This window comes from Antechinus flavipes, chromosome 2 (assembly GCF_016432865.1).
Source record: "Antechinus flavipes isolate AdamAnt ecotype Samford, QLD, Australia chromosome 2, AdamAnt_v2, whole genome shotgun sequence".
NCBI classification, from domain to species: domain Eukaryota; kingdom Metazoa; phylum Chordata; class Mammalia; order Dasyuromorphia; family Dasyuridae; genus Antechinus; species Antechinus flavipes.
The window spans coordinates 176829822-176850107 of record NC_067399.1 but is presented as its reverse complement, the minus strand read 5'-3'; the positions used below and the strand labels follow the sequence as shown (position 1 = coordinate 176850107).

Genomic DNA, 20286 nt, shown 5'->3' with positions numbered 1-20286 from the left:
TTCATGCATATGTTTTGAAAATAAAAAGCTTTAATGAGAAAGAGAGAGAGAGAGAGAGAGAGAGAGAGAGAGAGAGAGAGAGAGAGAGCAAAAGTGCGCAAGCGCCAGCCTTTGGTATGCTGGATATATAGAACTTATCTTTTTGTCAATTAGGCATAATTCTAGTATTGACTTTGAATACACTGATCATGTGAGTCTGGGCTAGGAAATTCCCTTAAAGAACTTTAGAATAGTTGCTTATTTGTAAAGTCCTTCATTTGATGTTCCTGATATCAATAAAAGGACTGGTCTGAATTCTTTTCACCCTCCCCCCCTCAATGGAGAAAATGGTGAAATATTATGAGAAGTAATATTTCTTAAACAATGAATTGTAAAGAGAGAAAAGAATCTTTTGAAAGCTTGGTGCAAAATTCAACTCAGTCAGATAATCTTAAAAGTATTTACAGATTAATTAGGAAAAGGACAGCAAATGAAAAAAAGGAAAAGATGTGAATATGTTTTAAAGTGATTTATTTTTATAATCAATGATAGAAATCACCATATATGAACTCTAACATCTCAGTATCCAAAGTGAAGAGATGGAAATAGCAAGAAAGATGAAATTGGTCAAAGCAGATGGATACATAGGAAAATTTTTCTGTTGCATGTAATATAATTTTGAAAGCATTGTGGCATTGATATTTAAGATCTCAGAGAATAAGGTATCAGACAAATAGAAAAAATAATACATTTGAATTACTCAAAAGGCAGTCCATAATTACCAATTTATATACACTTATTTTCTTATTGTCTTAAATTTTTTAAAAATTAGAAACAATTATTTACTTGTAAGGAGCTTACATTCTAATAGAGGCAAGAAAAAAATAAATACATATGTTATATATATAATATACATATAAGTATGTATAACATAAATATGAAGGAAATAAGTACAAATACAAAATAGTTAAACAAAAAATAGTTTAGGAAAGAGGGCTCTAGCAATTGAAGACATTCAGAATGATTTCATGCAGAAGATAGAGTTTAAGTTATATCTCTAAGGAAAAAAGAGAGTGTACAGCATTCCTAGGAAAGTAGAAAAGCCAAAACAAAGGCAGGGAGATGGGAGATCAAAAGTTATTTGTGAGGGATAGAGAGGTCAATTTGGTTGTATTGCAGAATATGAGAGGGAAAGTAATGTCCAAAGAGACTGGAAAGATAGGTGGTGCCAAGTTGTGTAAGGCTTTAAAAACTGAATAGAATAATTTATATTCTTTTTTCATAGAGGCAATAGGAAACCACTGGATTTGATAGAATAGGAAAATTACATAATCAGATGGGTGTTTGAGAAAAAATTACTTTGGTGGTAACATGTAGGATAGACCGGAGTAAGAAAACACTTGGGGCAAATAGACTAGGAGGCTATTGCAATAATCTATGTGAGAAGTGAAGAAAGGAGGTAAACTGTGGAGAGGTAGAATGAAGAGAGATTAAGTAGATGTAAATCATGAGGTAAAAGTGTAAATGGCAAGATATGGTAACTAATTGGATATGTGGGTTGAACAAGAGTTCTGAAGTTACAAATCCGGGAGACTGAATGGATTCTGATACTTTAAACAAAAACAGACCAATTTGGAAAAGGAGAGAGATTACTTTAAGATGTCACTGGGATGTCCATTTTGAAATATTCAATAAGCAGTTTAATGGAACCGAAGTTCAATGAAGAAAGTAAGACAGGATATAGATCTGAAAGTCATTTGTATAGAGATGATAGTTAAGCCTCTGGAAGCTGATGATGTTACCAATAAAGAGGGTGCATAGGGAAAAGAGATGGATTATGTAGGACCTACAATGCATTGGTTGCTTTACCAATATTCTCTCAGGTGATATACCCATAGGTAAAAGGCATGGTATTGATGATGAGGCAACAAAGGAGATGGAAGAGGATAATCTAGGTGATTCACAATAGAGTAATGTCATAAAAACCTAGAAGGAAGAGAATATCCAGGAGGAGAGGATGATTAGTAGTATTTAATGAAGAAGATAGGTTAGAAAAGATGAGGACTACGAAATAACCATCAGCTTTAGCATTTATGAGATCACAATTGACTGAAAGATGTAGAAGATACAAATCATTACTGTCTTATTGTTTGTTAAAAACAATAAAGGATTTGACTCAGGAAAGCAAAACAGCATTAAAAGCTCCCTTTCAATAGGTTATCTCCCAAGCATATACCAGGAACCACAAAATTTCTATACATTAAGAGCAAAAAAAAGGAAGAAGAAAGAAATAGCTGTCTTGAGTTTGGAAAGTATACAAAATATACAGAATAAAAAACTCTTTTCTACACCAACATTCTATTCTTCTAGTCATATTATACACTATGAATCATAGAACACCACAATATGCAAAGAATCAAAATTATGGATGAAGAAAGGGCAATGGAAAATCACATGATGGACATAAGAATCTATGGCTTATTACTAATAAGAACACATTCAAGAAGACGTGCAGATAATTTTATTCAGGAAATGGAGGATTAACTAAGTAATTAGGCAAGTTATTTAGTGAGAATGATGAATCTACAAATTGAAATCTTGAATACTGCATTGTTACCTACAAAATAGGGAAATAGGTAACCCAGTGAATTCAGACACTCATGTGCTGTGTGACCTTTGGATGAGTCACTTTACTTATGTTTATCTCTGTTTCCTCAACTGTGAAATTGGGATAACAATAGTTCTTACCTTCCAGAGTGATTGTGAGGATCATCTGAGATAATATTTGTAAAGCAACCAGTACACTATAGACCCTATATAAATGTTAGCTTTTATTATTATTATCAAATATTAGAAGTTCTAGAGGAAATACCTTGGTGTATTGGGTAGGTCTTTTATGGAATAACATGAGAAAGAATTATATAGGAATAGAGAACATGATGGGATCCTAATATATACCAGAAGGGAGAATTCAGGGAGAAGTCAGTGAGATCATAGATATATTGACATATTGATATATTTATCTAAAATGTTTTAATAGTTCCTTTTATATAATTCTCTGCAAATGGCAAGAACTCCATTTGTATTTGTAAGATGGATAAATATATGGATGAATCTTTAATATGTTATTTGTTTTAGCTAGTTAATGTATTATTAACATAATTTCGGCTTTTAAAAAGAGTCTATTGTATTTACTAACAACCAAAAGCTATCTTTCAGAGGCAAGAGAATATAGTGGGAAAAGTGTTGAACCTGAAGGCAGGACAAACCTGAGTTTAAACTCTCCCTCTAACTCTAACTATGGATAATAGTGAATATGGGCAAGTTGTTGAATCCATATCTTTAGAGTAGAGATAATAATGCTTACTTCACAAGATTGTTGTATCAAATTAGATAATATGAGATAAAACATGTAAAGTGCTTCACAAATCTAAATGTTAGCTATTATACTTGTTAGCTATTATATGTAAAGTACTTTGCAAAACTTAAAATACTATATAAATATCAATTATTGTTGTTGCTGCTGCTTCTTTCTGATCTGTCTATTCACTCTTGTGTTTTAACTTCCTTATCCTTACAAAATGTTCTTTATTTTGTGGAAGGTTCTTTCAAGTACATCTGAGGTAGCATGAAATAGAGAAAAGATCACAGGGCTTAGAGTCTGAAGATGAAGGTTTGAATCTTTGCTACCTGTGGAACATGAGGAAAATGTCTTCCCTGCTTTATGCCTCAGTTTCCTCACATATAAAGTGAAGGGTTAGATTAGATCATTTCCATCCAACTTCTCAAGTCTTAACATTCCATTATTCGGTAGAATCTATTTAGTTTTGCTATCCCTATAAATTCTTTTTTCTTCTTTCCCTATTGGCCCTTAGTTTCCTCCACCTTTGGTTAATGAGCAGGAAGGAAAGAGCTAAATAATTATCCTTTTTCTGCAGCTGGATGTACACCTGGCCTTAGATTGCATCTTACTCCCTTGTCAGCAAAGGGAGTTTTAAAGACAGGAAAAAGTTACAAGAACTTGTTTTTTATTTCAGAAACACTCAAGGCTGCTAGGAAATTCAGAGAAGACTTGTAGAATTGTAAAAACATTTTTTTCTAAGAAAAGAAAAATCTCCATGTGGAAAAATCACTCCTACAAATTATGAAAAATACTCTTCTGGATCCCAATCTCTGCCTGTTCATTTATTCCTAATTCAGTATGCTAGGTTTCATGAAGGTCATACTTTTTTTTCCAACTCCCCCCTCCCAAAAAAGATAGAGTCTCAGTTTCTTGGAAAACCCAACATGATCTAATTCTGGCCAAATCCTTTTCCTTCTTACTAAATAATTAAAACTTCTGGAAATGTTGTAGCCATAAATGCAAAAACAACTCTTCTTAGTTTAGAAACATGTAAATGTGTTACATAATACTTGGTTTGTTAAAATAGCATCCTATTTTCTATAGTTAAAAAATTAAAGAGCTTTATGAATAAACATTTTCTTCCTATTTTCCCTCTTTAATTTTGAAAAGAGAAATATTCTTGAAAAAATATTTGTTTCTCATTTTGTTATGTTTTTCTGTCACATTCTCCCCCTCTTTTCCCCTCTACTCTGAATTCACAAATCAATGTAATAGCACTGATACATATGCATAAATACTCATCTTTCCTAGACAGCTGTGATCTGCCTTAAACTTAGTATTTCAATTGAAATCCATTGGGGAAGAGGAGGAAATATTATCATCTTTTTGAGGACAGGAACATTAAGCTTCAAAGGAGGATCCTGATTTAGCTAAGGTCAAAATGGACCCAACTTTGTATCTCATTCTGCCAAGAAGTTCTAGGCTGAAAAGCCCATTTAAATAAATTTGAAACCTATTAGTCTCTACAGGTTTTCCAGACTTGACTTTGTGATAATGAATTCATTGTTTAGGGAGCTCACTCTTGTAGCTTTTCTTTTTAAAACAATTGAATGATAAACTCATTATTTTACCACAGCAGGTAGTATCCAGGGCACATTGAACCAAAAGGAAGAGACTGAGTTTATAATCCCATCCTGGGTCCTGTGAGTGTTGCTGATCTGAAGTTTACAATTTCAGGAGCTTCTGCCTCTACTTCCTCACATTGAACCCAGAAACCACAGGCTCATAAGCTCCCAGGCTCTGAAGCCTTTGAAGGAACTGGAAGAGGCCTTTAGAAATGTTCTAATCTCCTCATTTTACAGTAGTTGGGAAATTAAACAAGCTTTGATTGAATACCTGCAACATGTCAGACATTGTTGCAAGTGCTGTGAATGAAGATAAAAGCAAAATGGTCATTGATTTCAGAGTTTACATCTTACTGAAGGCAGGAGAGGGGAAATAAGTATAGAGAAAAATAAAGAAAAATAGTTTCTGAGAAGGGGGCAGCATTAAGAAATAGGGGAATTGTGAAAGGCTTCTTGAAAATTCAGCACTATTGCTCTTGGATCGGCCGAGCGAACATAATAAAGATGACAATACTCCCTAAACTAATCTATTTATTTAGTGCTATACCAATCAGACTTCCAAGAAAATATTTTAATGATCTAGAAAAAATAACAACAAAATTCATATGGAACAATAAAAAGTCGAGAATCTCAAGGGAATTAATGAAAAAAAAAATCAAATGAAGGTGGCCTAGCTGTACCTGATCTAAAATTATATTATAAAGCAGCAGTCACCAAAACCATTTGGTATTGGCTAAGAAATAGATTAGTGGATCAGTGGAAAAGGTTAGGTTCACAAGACAGAATAGTCAACTATAGCAATCTAGTGTTTGACAAACCCAAAGCCCCTAACTTCTGGGAAAAGAATTCATTATTTGATAAAAACTGCTGGGATAATTGGAAATTAGTATGGCAGAAATTAGGCATGGACCCACACCTAACACCATATACCAAGATAAGATCAAAATGGGTCCATGACCTAGGCATAAAGAACGAGATTATAAATAAATTAGAGGAACATAGAATAGTTTATCTCTCAGACTTGTGGAGGAGAAAGAAATTTGTGACCAAAGATGAACTAGAGACCATTACTGATCACAAAATAGAAAATTTTGATTACATCAAATTAAAAAGCCTTTGTACAAACAAAACTAATGCAAACAAGATTAGAAGGGAAGCAACAAACTGGGAAAACATCTTCACAGTTAAAGGTTCTGATAAAGGCCTCATTTCTAAAATATATAGAGAACTGACTCAAATTTATAAGAAATCAAGCCATTCTCCAATTGATAAATGGTCAAAGGATATGAACAGACAATTTTCAGAGGATGAAATTGAAACTATTACCACTCATATGAAAGAGTGTTCCAAATCATTATTGATCAGAGAAATGCAAATTAAGACAACTCTGAGATACCACTACACACCTGTCAGATTGGCTAAGATGACAGGAAAAAATAATGATGAATGTTGGAGGGGATGCGGGAAAACTGGGACACTAATGCATTGTTGGTGGAGTTGTGAACGAATCCAACCATTCTGGAGAGCAATCTGGAATTATGCCCAAAAAGTTATCAAATTGTGCATACCCTTTGACCCAGCAGTGTTTCTATTGGGCTTATATCCCAAAGAAATACTAAAGAAGGGAAAGGGACCTGTATGTGCCAAAATGTTTGTAGCAGCCCTATTTGTAGTGGCTAGAAACTGGAAAATGAATGGATGCCCATCAATTGGAGAATGGCTGGGTAAATTGTGGTATATGAATGTTATGGAATATTATTGTTCTGTAAGAAATGACCAGCAGGATGAATACAGAGAGGCTTGGCAAGACTTACATGAACTGATGCTAAGTGAAATGAGCAGAACCAGGAGATCATTATACACTTCGACAACAATATTGTATGAGGACATATTTTGATGGAAGTGGATTTCTTTGACAAAGAGACCTAACTAAGTTTCAATTGATAAATGACGGACATAAGCAGCTACACCCAAAGAACGAACATTGGGAAACAAATGTGAACTATCTGCATTTTAGTTTTTCTTCCCGGGTTATTTATACCTTCTGAATCCAATTCTCCCTATGCAACAAGAGAACTGTTCGGTTCTGCAAACATATATTGTATCTAGGATATACTACAACATATCCAACATATAAAGGACTGCTTGCCATCTAGGGGAGGGGGTGGAGGGAGGGAGGGGGAAAAAAATCGGAAAAGAAACGAGTGCAAGGAATAATGTTGTCATTATAAAGTAATCATTAAATTAATAAAAAAAAATTCAGCACTATTATTCCTTGAAAGGAGTTGGAAGTTCCAGCAGACAGAGCTAAGGAGGGGCAATTTTCTAGTTATGGGGCACTTGTATCATTGCACAGAAGCAAAAAGGTGATGATGGATAGAATATTGTATTTGGGGATTGTCAAGCAGACCATTTTGGCTAGGTTTAGATTGTATGGGTAGGAGTAACAGATAGGTAGTTTGAAATCGAAATAGAAAGAGAGTTTGAAGCTACATTGTAAAAAATGTAAATATGTAAACATGTAAATATCATTTTGCCAAGAGACAGACCCTCTAATGCATCTTGAACAAGAGAATGGCATTAAACTTGTGATTTAGGGACATCAATGTGGCAGCTTCAGGGAGGATGGATTAGAAAGGAAAAAATTAGAAAGGAGACCAATCAGAGGGTCATTTCAATAGTCCAGGTAGAGTCTGTAGGAAAGACTAAGATATAAGAAGCATCTTTTAGTCAGGTAGAAAATTTAGAGGGATTTTGAAAACCCAGGGAATAGAGTGTTTTTTAAAAATATTTGTCCAAGTCAAAATAACAAAATTTAAAGAAAAAAAAATTCTAAGATGGCCTCAGATATTTAACTAGCTATGTGCCCCTGGGTAAATCACATAATTTTTGTCATATTGGCAAAAATGATAGAGGGGGAGAAATGATAAATGTTGGAAGGGAGGTAAAAAAAATTGGTACAACAATTGTTGGTGTAACTGTGAACCTGATCCAACCATTTTGGAGAGCATTCTGGAATTATGCTCAAAGAGTTATGAAATTATGTGTACCCTTTGACCCAGCAATACCAGTATTAACTCTGTTTCCCAAGGTGATAAGGGAAAAGAGAAAAAGAACCTATATGTTTTAGAATATTTATAATACCTCTCTTTGCAAAGAGATGGAAATTGAGAGCCTGCCCTTCAAATAGAGAATGGCTAAACAAGTCATGGTATATGGTTGTGATAGAATGCTACTGTGCTGTAAGAAATGATGAGCAGGATAATTTTAGAAAAACATGAAAAGACTTGCATGAAATAATGAAGAGTGAAATGATCAGAATTAAGAGAATGTTGTATACAGTAACAGCAATGTTGCCTGTAGATTAACTGTGAATGACTAAATTATTCTGAGGATTTTAAATATTCAAATTAACCACAAAGGACCTAGATAGATAGTCACATGTACCTACACACACATAGATTTAGATAGATATAAATATCTATCTACCTATCTATCTGTTTGAAATCTGTATCAAGTGATGCCCTTCTGTAGTGTGAAGTGGGAAGGAAGGAAAGGAGACAGCCCCAAACTTAAAATGTATCAAAAAGAAATTAAATTAAAAATTTTAAAAATTACCCCATTTTTTCTGAGCCACAATTTCCTTATCTTTAAAATGAAGAAAATAACATCATCTACCACTTAGGGTTGTTATGAGGATCAAATAAATGCAACAATACTTGTAAAGCACTTTGGAAACCTAACAATTTATTATTGTTGTTATTCATAGAAGAACAATAATTACCAAAAGAAAAAAAAAATCACTATACAATTGGACATGTTTTGAACATACACTTGGGGCCAAAACATTTAGACTAAGACAACTCCAATCATTATTCGAAGGAGTAACTAAGCATTTATTTTGGGCTTTACCCTGCATCCCCATCCTCCTCCTCTTCCTCCTCTTCCTCCTCCTCCTCCTCCTCCTCCTCCTCCTCCTCCTTCTCCTCCTCCTCCTCTTTCTCCTTCTCCTCCTCCTTTTCTTTTCCCCTTTCTAGTCCATCCCCCTGTAAAATGCTGCAGTCTAATAGATTGTTCCTGTTGTCATCTAGATTAGATAGGGGGACAGAAAGTTATCAGGGCTGGGGAAAACCTCAACTAACACTGAGTTCTCTAACAATATGACAATAAGAAGTTGAGAGGTTACTAAGAAAGCTATCATTAAAAACAAAAAAATGAATGACAGAGCTGCTGAGACTTTACTGTAGGGTCCCAGGAGTTCCATGGTTTTGTATGAAAGGTCAAGACACCTTAGGGATATTTCTATGTTTTCTCTCTCAAAGTGGAAATAATACTAGCCTGGTAAACTAATCCCAATTCTCATTTACAATCCATATGACATTTGGTAAGTTTCTTGGATTTAGCTGCCTCATTGTAAAAGGACACATATATCAGATATATCTAAATCTGCTTTTGATTCTAATATTCTAACATCTCAAACCAGCTGCTTAATTACTTTTTCATAATGGCTTTCACAGACTTGCATAGTGGATATGCACTCAGAGCTCAGAGCCAGCATCATTGAGATTCAAGTCTTGTCTCTGATACTAACTCTTTACCCCTGAGTGAGCCATTTAACCTTTCAGCATCCGAGGCAAGTACCCAAGACTTTTAAGTTATAAGAATAGTTACTATGGTGGACCCTCTTCTCACAGCACATTTCCCTAAGCAGTGACAATAAACTTGAAGGGATGATCAAATATGAAGTTCTTTGTTTGATTTTCAAAGCTCTTTATAACCTGCCCCTCCATCCATAATGAAATTCAGTGACACTGACCTCCATGTTCTGTTGTTCCTTCTTACATAAGACATTCCATGTTCCAAAGGCATTTTTACAAGCCCCTATGCCTGCAATGCTCTCCTTCTGCCTCCAAGCTTTCTGGCTTCCTTCAGATTCCTGCTAAAATCTGACCTTCTATGGACATCTTGCCCAAACTTTCTAAATTCTTATCCCTTCCTACTGCTGATTATTACCACTTTATATCATATATAGTTTGTTTGTACATGGTAGTTTGTATAATGTCTTTCTCATTAGGTTGCTGAATTAGTTGCTTGGGGGCATTGAGAGATTGTGACCAGCTCAAGAGCAGACTTCCAAGATGTATGAAATGCAAGTCTTTACATGTAGCTCCTGACTCAGCTCTCTATCCAATAAAGTTATGGTGCCTTTAGAGTTCTTTATCTAATCTAATTGGGCTTGATTTGATCCAATGTAACTAACCTAATTCCTTATTTATTCAATACAAAAGACAACATCTTTTAAAAAGATAATATAACAGATTGGAGCTGATTTAAGCCAATAAATAATTAAATGTCAAGACTTTGTATGTGGAGGATAAAGAGTGAGGAGTGAGAATGAAGTTAAATAAAACACAATTCTGCTCCCCAGAATCTTTTAGTGTATCATAAGATTTTACTGTCTTCTAGGTTTACTAGACAGGTACATAGTCTTTTTTAATTATATAGCTTTTAATTTACAAGATATATGCATGGGTAATTTTTCAGAATTGACAATTCCAAATTTTTATTCCAACTTTTCCCCTCCTCCCCCCATTCCCCCAGGTTGCAGGTTGGCCAATACATGTTAAATATATTAAAGTATAAGTCAAATACAATATATGTATACATGTCCATACAGTTATTTTGCCGTCAGGTACATAAAGTCTTTAGAGTATTAGTTCTAGAAGCGTTCTTTGGAATTATTCAATCAGTTCCAGCATGTATCTATAACCTTTGATACATAAGGTGCATGTATGCATGCACATTATATATAATCATTTATAAACTGTCTCAAACTTTTCTTCTATCAAAAATGAGCCAATTGCTCAATCATTATTATAGTTAACTCCTACTGATGGAAGGCAAATGAAATGACCAGTGAATCAAAAGGGGGAAAAAAGGGAAGTTATCTCTTTATATCGCATCAATTTCCTGTTAAATCCTGGAGTCAAGAGGAAGTCATCATAAACTCGACAGGGAAACAGTCTAACTCATTTTTTTTTCAGATTCCCCATATGAATACAAATATCTATTTATATAGATAAATAGATATGTTTATGTTTATATTTATCTATATCTATATCTAGATATATATGCATATATATATCTTTAAATTGGATTAATGGACAACGTGTCATTAAAAAAACTATTTGGGATTTATTGTTTTGAGGAGGTGGAAACTGAAGCTTTGAAAAATCCCTCAGGAACCAGGAGGGACTGCTAAATAGCTGCATTTTCATAACTGCAAATTAACTGGTCTATAGTTTTACAGTTTTGTTTTGTTTTTTAAATACTGATTAAATAAGCTAACAGACGGTAGCAGATTCCTACCGTTATAATACATGGTATGTTGATTAGACGGCGTTCAAGGTTGCCTTAATAAAGACGAATTTATTACGAACCAGTTCAGGTTTGAGGTTGGGAGAATCGGGCAACAGCATGCTTTTTTTTTTTTTAACTGTAATTTAATTTTTTTTCCTTTATTCCATTGTGTATGGTTTTAAAAGGGAACTATGGATTGCCTGGTCCAGAAGACATCCTGGGGCACATCTTTTGGTCGTAAGATCCTCTGAACTTAGTATGATAAATCTATAGACGAGAGAAGGAAAAAAAAAAAGATAGACATTAAAAAGGAAAAAATGGATATTCACACAAAGGCACAGGGAAGAGGAAAAGGATTGGAAGGGAGAAGAACGAAAGAAAAAGAAAAGTCTGAGTTTGCATCCTCAAAGTTCAGATAAGTGAAAGAATTCAGAGAAGGAAGGAAATAGGATACAGGGTAGGTCAGAGAAACCAGAGCAAAATGATAACAACCCGAAATAATTCATCTAAAGAGGAGAGAAAGAGATTATATTGAATTATCTGACAGGAAAACTTCTGACAAAAGTTCCTTCCTTGGGTTTTGAGAACGTTTCGGATTCTGGAGCACCCAGGGACTCTGATGGATTTCCACATAGCTGGTGTTATGGACGGGCGCTGAGGCTTAGCCGGCTTCAAAACTCTAGTCCGACTTCGCGGTAGTTCTGCTTTAGGTTCGGAAGCTTTGCCTAACTGCGCTGCCTCTCCACTCTTTATTCCCAGGTAGAGTCAGACAATTGGGATTTAGGTCTCCGGGCCTTTGGGACTTCTGGGAGTATGCAGGGCTGTCTGGGAAAACATGGAGAAGTTTTTCTTCTCTTATTGACCCTTTGACAGGAGGAATTAAGGAATCTTACTCCATCCTGTCTGGAATGGAGGACCAGAGGCAGACCCATCGGTCAAATCTCACCTAGCTCAAAGCCACTGCTCGTCCCACTCTCGCATTAGGGCTGGGAGATTCCTTTCCATCGGGATTAACATCCCAGGATCCTGCACTTGAACTCATTCCCTTGGCCCCCGAAAAGTCTCGACTAAAAGGGAAAGGTGTATCCTTATGTCCAGGCGTCCACGGCTAAGAAGGGAGCTCAGATCCCCAGCATTTGGTTAGAACAGTCAGTGGCTGCAGGAAGACACAAAGGACTGTGGTCTATGGGGATATTTTTTTAATGGCCGTTGGTCGAGGAAAAACTGGGTGCAGTTTCCTGATACACTGGTCTCCCGCCCCAGGAGAATGCAGCTGAATATCGATTTTTTCATCAATATTTTAGAAAGCAATGGTTATGGATGGGGAAAGTCCCAAAGATTCTCCCCAGGCCTGCACGACGTGCTCAGCGCTTCTTCTTCCCCTTTCCCTGCCATGCCCCGAACACAGTCAATTTCGCGACGCATATTCCCGCAAACCCTAAACCCATATTCCCTAAACTGTAAAGCGATACATAGGCCTCCTCGACTTTCCGAGTCAGGAATCTTATCCAAAGACCGAGGAGGAATTCTCCCAGAGCATTCTGCATCATTTTTCTTCTAGTCTCAGCTCAGTTGTTTTGCTATGTAGTTTTGAACGAATTACTTCCCTCCCTTGGTCTTCAGTTTCCTTCCCGACCTCCCGACCTCCCTCCCTCTCCCCCCCCCTCGCCTTCCCACCTCCATCCCCAACAGGGATGTGAAGCACTGAATAGTTATCTCCAAAGTCGCGTACAACGAGTTCTAGAATGAGTCCAATTCAAAGATATTCCCAGACCACGGTCGAGGCCGTGGCTATTCATTCTTATAGTTGTAGTCTCCTGGGAATAGGATTTCTGCACCTTGTGGTCTTCCACCTTTGCTTCCCTAAGTAGGTTTTGAGGGGTCACCTTCTAAATTTAGTCGGCTTTATTTTAGTTAATGAGCAAACATCCTCCTTCTTCCTCAAGGCATTCTAGGAAGATCACACTCCTTTGCTACTCTGGGCATGATTCTTCCTTTGTTAATGGTGGTACTGAAATAATGATGAACTTCAAAATCCTTGCGAGCTCTAAATCCTATGATGCTATGACTCCTATTCCTGTGATCATAATTAGATCATCACTTTACAAAACAATGCCGTCACTTTACAAAACAAACCAAGGCACAGAAGGAATAAAGTTCTTCACTAAGGTCGTTCAGCTACATATTTAACTAAGATTTGAGATTTTTTTGCCTTTCTCTCCATACAACGATCAGGATAGCAAGCAAAGAAAACAATGGAGTACATTTGAATATAAAGTCCTTAGCTAGTGTGTGCTGCTTCTGATTTAGATGTTTCCTGGATAACCCACGTTCTCCCTCCATCCCTTATTCTAAGTGTTACGGACCCAAAGATCCACACACTCATACCTTTCATTCAAAGGTAGAAGGAAATCCTTCTTCTAAAAGAGGAAAATGATTTTCATACCTCATTAGTGAAAGACAAGCTCAATTCAACCCATCCCAACAAGGATTTATAGAAACTATTTTTAGCCAAGCATTTCTTAAGAGCCTGTATCCATATTCCATATAATTTCCCCCCATCCTTTGTGAGGAAAAAAATCTCTATATAATGTCTCAATCTGAAGGAGTACAAAAAAAAATTTAGAAAAGGACCAAGTTAGGTCCTGATATTTTCTGGGGGAGGGAGGATCTTCAGGTTATCTCTAATGTATCCATTCTCCCCACCTTCATTTTCTTGAGGGCCTTCTTGAATACTTTATTTGGCTCTTCCCCGTTTCCATTGAAGACTATTTCCTAGTCTTCCTCCCCCCAAACTGTTTCTTTGAACAACACTGCTTGGAAGTAGGGTGGAAGGCTTGAGTTCTAATTTGAATGCCAGTTATTAAGTTATTAAACTTTTCCCCACATCTGAAAAAAACAAACGGCCATGCCTGTCTACTTCAGTCTGGTAAAGGAAAAAAAGCAGTAAATGGGATTAGAAGTCAGGAAATCTAGATTTTAAGATACACTTGCAATACCACTAACAAGTTATGTGACCTTGGACAAGGCCCCTCTTTCCCAGAACCTCACTTTTCTCTGCAAAATGAGAGGTTATAGGAGTTATTTTGTTAGATTTCTTTAGATCTGACTTTCTATGATTCTCAAGTTGTTTCAAGGCTTTAAAGGTTTCCAATGTCAAGGACATCAGACTGATCAAAGGATAATATTTTCACCCTCATCATTCCTCATCACTCAATGAACCACACAACATTTATCCAATGAGAGGCTGCGATTGGATAAAGCTTAGAGGCGATTCCCGGGTGGGGCGAATTTAAAGAATTAGCCAAGCAGAAAGGGGAACTAAAAACTTTTCACGAAGACCCGGTCCATTCCGCTGAAGCTCTCGGCCCCTTTAAGGGCGTGAGGAGGGAAAGCTACTTCCACCTCCCCAAGTTCCACTTGCTTCTGCCTTTACCGCCAGCAGGCAATCAGGGGTCCCTCTCCCTGTTCTCCCTGTTCTGTCAGTATCTCTGGGGTCTGCTGGGCTGGGCTGGCGCCGCGCTGTTGGCGGTGTCTAGAAGGCTGTTCCTGCCTTCTCTCCTTATCTCGTCTCTCGGTCTCCCCAGAACTGAGGCTGGGAGTTCGCGGTCGCTGGACAGCTAGAGACTTGATATCTGGCTCTCTCAGCTTCCCGTCACCCCGACGTGTTTGCTTGGACAGGCAAAGCACTAAAGGACTGCATCTTCGCTTCTGAATTCTTCCCTAGAAACTCCAGTGCTTCATCCCAGTTAGAGAACCAGCAAGCCAGAGACTGAGAATAACATTCTTCATCCTGAGCAGCTAATTCCCTTCTTCCTTTCCTTCCCTTCCTTCCTTCCCTTCCTTCCCTTCCTTCCCTTCTTTGCTTCCCTTCTCCCTCCCTCCCTCCCTCCCCTTCCTCCCTCCCCTTCCTTCCTTCCTTCCTTCCTTCCTTCCTTCCTTCCTTCCTTCCTTCCTTCCTTCCTTCCTTCCTTCCTTCCTTCCTTCCTTCCTTCCTTCCTTCCCTCCCCTTCCTCTCCCCTTCCCTTCATTCCTCCCACCTTTCTTTCCTCCCTCCCTCCCTCTCTTTCTTTTTTCCCCATCCTTCTTTCCTTACTAAAGAACACATTTTAAAGATGTTTTGTTAATGTTTTTTTTTACATCACATTTTGCTTGCTCCCTACAATTTTTTAATCCACTTTAACAATGAAAAAACAAGTAATCAATGAATGCTAAACAAATTATGCAGCATTCTGCTCTCAATAGACTTCCACTTCTATGCAGAATAAAAGGAAGAATGTTTTATTACAGCCTCCAACTCCATCCCCTTCCTACGCCCATTTAAAACCCCATTTATTTCACCCTACTATTCATTTCTTTGATACTTATTATTTAGCTCTCTGCAGGTCGAACCCGGGAGACCGACGCCACCAGATTTATTGATTTTAGATCTCTAGGAGTTCTATCCCGTCTCTGAGGGATCCATCCTGGGATATATGTTCCATTTTACATTTTGTATGTCTGCATGGATATAAATCTGCTTTAAGCTCCTTTCTAAGTCACCTCCCTCCCCATCTTTAATCTCTGAGAAGCTTCCTATCCGCAGCAAAGTGAAAAGAAGTCAAAAGCTATTTTTGTTTTGCCTCAATCAACTAGAATAGTAATTCTAATAATAACCCCCCCCCAAAAAAAAAAAAACAACAATAACAAAACCCGGTTCTTTCTCATCTCAGGACTCCTTTGTACTTGTAAAAATTATTGAAGATTCCTCCAAACAGCTTTTGTTTATGCAAGTTATATCTATAAATATTTATCTGCATTTGTCTTAGTATTATTATTTTTTTTAAATTGACCTCAAGAACCCCCTGAAAAGGTCTGGGCTAGGGTCCCCAGATCACATTTTGAGAACTTCTAGTTTTTTCACTGAAAAGCCTTCCTTTAATTATCCAGATAATTGCCTCAAATATTTTCAGATTGTTTAGACATTTGTCTTCAGTATCTTGCTTTATTTTTGGTATTTCTTTTCCCTAAATACAAATAAAACAAAACTTTGCTGTTTCTTTACCAGAAGATGAAAATGCTTTCTAAAATGAAAAAAAATATTATATTATGTCCTACATTTATTGTTCATTATAGGTCACATAGTCATTCCAAACCTTCCAGAAACTTTGCTCTTCAAATGAGTTTTAACCTAGTAAGTAATTTGAGAAATAGAACAGAAAAGAAATTATGATTCTAAATACCCTCCATGCTCAATAGATTCTAATGTCTCTTAAGGCATTTTCCCCTTCTCATTCATCTCTACTGGAAATAGAATTTCCCTAAATAGGAAAAGCTAAATCTTTTCTGCATCTTGTCATTCTAATATAGAGTTTTAAAATAGCAATAATACCTAGCATTTTTAGGTGCCTTAAGGAATGTAAGTATTTACACATTTTATTCCTTTCTATTTTTGATTGAATAATTGTTCCTTTTCATTCAAGGGAGCTGAGTTTCAGCATAAAGCTTTTTTTGGGGGGGGGAGGGGAGTTAAAACAAGTTCTTTTTAAAATAATGTTTTTAAGAATGTAAATTTCAACAAATTAAGTTGAAATAGAAAGAGACATTAATAACAATTACTTTTTAATATATATATTAATTACACAATCTAGGAAAAACTCAATCATTTTTCAATATTGTGAAACTTTACAAATATTCCTAAATAGGAATTTTCTTTTTCCTTATTTCTCCCTTTTCCTCCCTCTTCTTTTCCTTCTCTTCTTCCTTCTTCTCCTCTCTTTCTCTCTCTCTCTCTCTCTCTCTCTCTCTCTCTCTCTCTCTCTCTCTCTCTCTCTCTCTCTCTCTCTCTCACACACACACACACACACACACACACACACACATTCTGAAATCTACAAAAGATAGAAATGGAAGTGAATTGAGAAAACATAGGGAATTCTATGGGAAGAAGAAACTAAGAAAGCAGACTATCAGTTTTACCTTGGATCTTTTACCTTTATCTTCTATGGATTCAGGTACTGGTGGTAGAGAATATGGAGAACAGTAGAACCCAAGAGACACAGTGACCTATTCTTAGATGAGCAAAAATGAGATTTGTACCTAACTGTTTAGGGAACCCACAGACTATAAAACCTAATATATCGCACAGGATTTCAAAAAACTTCCAGGATGTTAAATATTTTCAGTCTCAAAAGAACTGAGCTTTGGTCACTGACTGTTTTTATACAAGTGTATCTATAAAATAAAATATTATGTTGATTGGCTAGGGGAAGAGGCTATATATAGAACTCAGCTATCCACCATTTTTCATTTTCCTCCTGTTTTTATCACAGTTCCTCCATCTCTCATCTCATTTTCTTTTGTATTTTATTCTGAACTCCTGAGGATTGATGGCAAAATAACTACTGAGAGGTAATGTTCAAAATATTTGATTCAAAGGAAAGAAGTAATTTTGAATTGGGCAGCCTCTCTTGGCCACATTGCCTATTTAATAAAATATCCTGTAGCTAATGAAGGGCTTTGGAGAAAATGAAAACTCTATGCTTGTCTTTCTTCCCCTTCAATAGAATAAATTTACCACAACTAAGCAAGATAATCTTTAATGTAGTGACGGGAGATAGATTCCTTTTTTTTTTTAAACAGAACTAATAAAATTCAAAGTCAACTCTGGTATCCTATGAGATCCTGCATAGAGACTATAAACCTCCTCCCTCCCCCAACTGACCAATTATCTGATTAAAAAGCTAGGTAGCTAAGTAACTAAGTAGCTAACTTGCTCACTAACTGGTCCCTCTAAAAAAAGCAGCCTTCAAACCAAGGAGTATGGGAAGGAAGTGCTGGACTGGGGGTTTTGAGGAAAAAAATTTACATTATTTTTCCAAAGGCATTTTGATTCCAAACGGAACAGTAATGAAAATGCAAACAACCTGGTTTTTATGTAGAAAGACTAAGATTCTAACACCCTTAGGACACCTGACCAAACAAAACTGACCCTTTTATTGATTTCATGTTCTTATTGTATTTTTAAAAAATTCCCTCCCCCCCAAGAAACCATCCTGCTTTAAGTCCATTTATCAAAACAGGGGAGGGAAAGTTTGCATATGGGCAAAGAGAAATTAAAACATTTTAGTGTTGTTAAGAAAAATAAAAGAGACAGCAATGAGGAGAGACAAAGACAGAGACATAGGCAGAGAGGTGATGATCTTCCTTTCTTGGAAATACAAGTTTTTCTGACCAGAGGAAATAGTCCTCTGAATGCCTATTGATTGCCCTTTCTTTAGTCCTCCCTTCTTTCAAATCTTGTCTTTTTCTTTCTTACAACTTTATTTGTTTATACGTAATTTTATATTTTATTTTTTACAGTTTTCTATTTTCAAGCATTCATTTGTTTTTCTCTCTTCCCTTATTATCAGGAAAACAAAACAAAACAAAACCCTTGTAACAAATAAGCATAATCAAGCAATACAAATTCCCATATTGACCATGCTTAAAAATGTGTTTCACCTTTATATTTAATAGCCACTACAGAGCTATCCATTCTGACTCACTGAAATTTCTCCAAGAGTAATCCTTAGATGGACTCTCTCATTCTTTCAGATCTTTGTGTTTTGACTCTCTCCTTTCTTTGTTGTTTCCACCATTAGTTATAGGGATGAACTCACAGAGGAAAGGGATGGCTACTGAAAAGCCAGGAAGGTGGCTTACCCTAACGGCTGGGTTGATCCGCTGCTTCTCTCTGCTGTGTAAAGTCAGGAATCCAGTATTGGCCGGATCAGGGTGACTCCAGTGTGTTCTGGAAATCGTGAAGGGAGAGAGCTCCAAAGCAGAGAGTGTCTCCCTGCTCCCTCAGAGCTCCCAGCAATTCTCTGAGAATTAGATAACAGGAAAAATAGATAAGAAAAGTGGTTCAGTAATTCAGCAAGGGCTTCCCTTGATACATTCAGGGGTGAAGGAAAAACTTGCAACAGGATTGAAAGGAAAGGCAGGGCATTTGGTCTTCCATAATATCACTTCTGGATCTATACTGAATCCCTCATTTTTGAGCAAACTGTAGTTGCTTTGGATTCTTTCTGAGGACTGTACCATACTAAGGGGAACACCTAACTCCCTACTCCCAACTCCATATCATCATATCACTTAGTGGCATAGTGTGAACCTGGGGAGGGTGTGTGTGTGTCAGGTAAACTTGTTCTGGATCCCAGTCATGCCACTTGGGCACTCTTTTTTACTCTACTGTCCTCTGTAAAATGAGGACAGGACAGAATCACTTGCTTTGTTTATATTACTAGATTGCTGTAAGTTCCAAAGAAAAAAAAATGAATATGAAATGCTATGGTACCTTGAAATAAAACATAAATGGCAGTTATTAATTCCTTTGACCCTAGCTTTTTTTCTCTTTTTTTAGGGACTAAATTGTGTAGTTGCAAAGCTCTAGGTGCCTAAGCTACATTTCTCCTTGATCTGGAAGCATAAGGAACGTCTAGTAGGGCATTCTCCAAAGTATATTTTAGTATATTTTGAGGAGCCCAATCTGTATCCAAATATACCTCCAGGCTTTCCAGGGTTCTGCTCTCCCCTGTTGTCTAGTCTAAACTTGGCACTTTCCAAAATGGTTTGGTTGGAGATATGGGCGGGGCTGCTGTGACTAGTTGTAAACTATTATATTATTATGTTTGTATAGCACTTAATAGGATTATAGATTTAAAGTCGAAATGGTCCCCAGAGGTCATCTTGACCAACTCCCTCATTTTATAGAGAGGAAACTGAAAACCAAAGAGGTTATGATTTGTTCAGGGTCACACAGGCTGTATTGGTGGCAAAGTTTAAAACCAGGACTTCTGACTATGGATCCAGGCCCTTTCTCCTGTGCCACCCACTTTATATTCATTACCTCAGCTATGACCTTGTGAAAGGTGCAATATTTCTGCTACTTTATAGATCAGGAAACAAAGGTTATTACTTGCTCAGAATCCCACAGAGAATATACAACTGACCCCTGGC

At 36.7% G+C, this 20286-nt stretch overlaps 1 protein-coding gene across 1 annotated transcript in view; it reads right to left on the bottom strand.

Annotated features, from left to right (window-relative positions):
* Nucleotides 1-19167, bottom strand: part of GATA4 (GATA binding protein 4) — a 106064-nt gene extending 86897 nt beyond the window's left edge. Inside the window, exon 1 of the mRNA XM_051975970.1 lies at nt 18991-19167. The gene's annotated coding sequence lies outside the window, so the exon portion shown is untranslated. The remainder of the gene's footprint in view (nt 1-18990) is intronic.
* Nucleotides 19168-20286: the final 1119 nt, after the last annotated feature.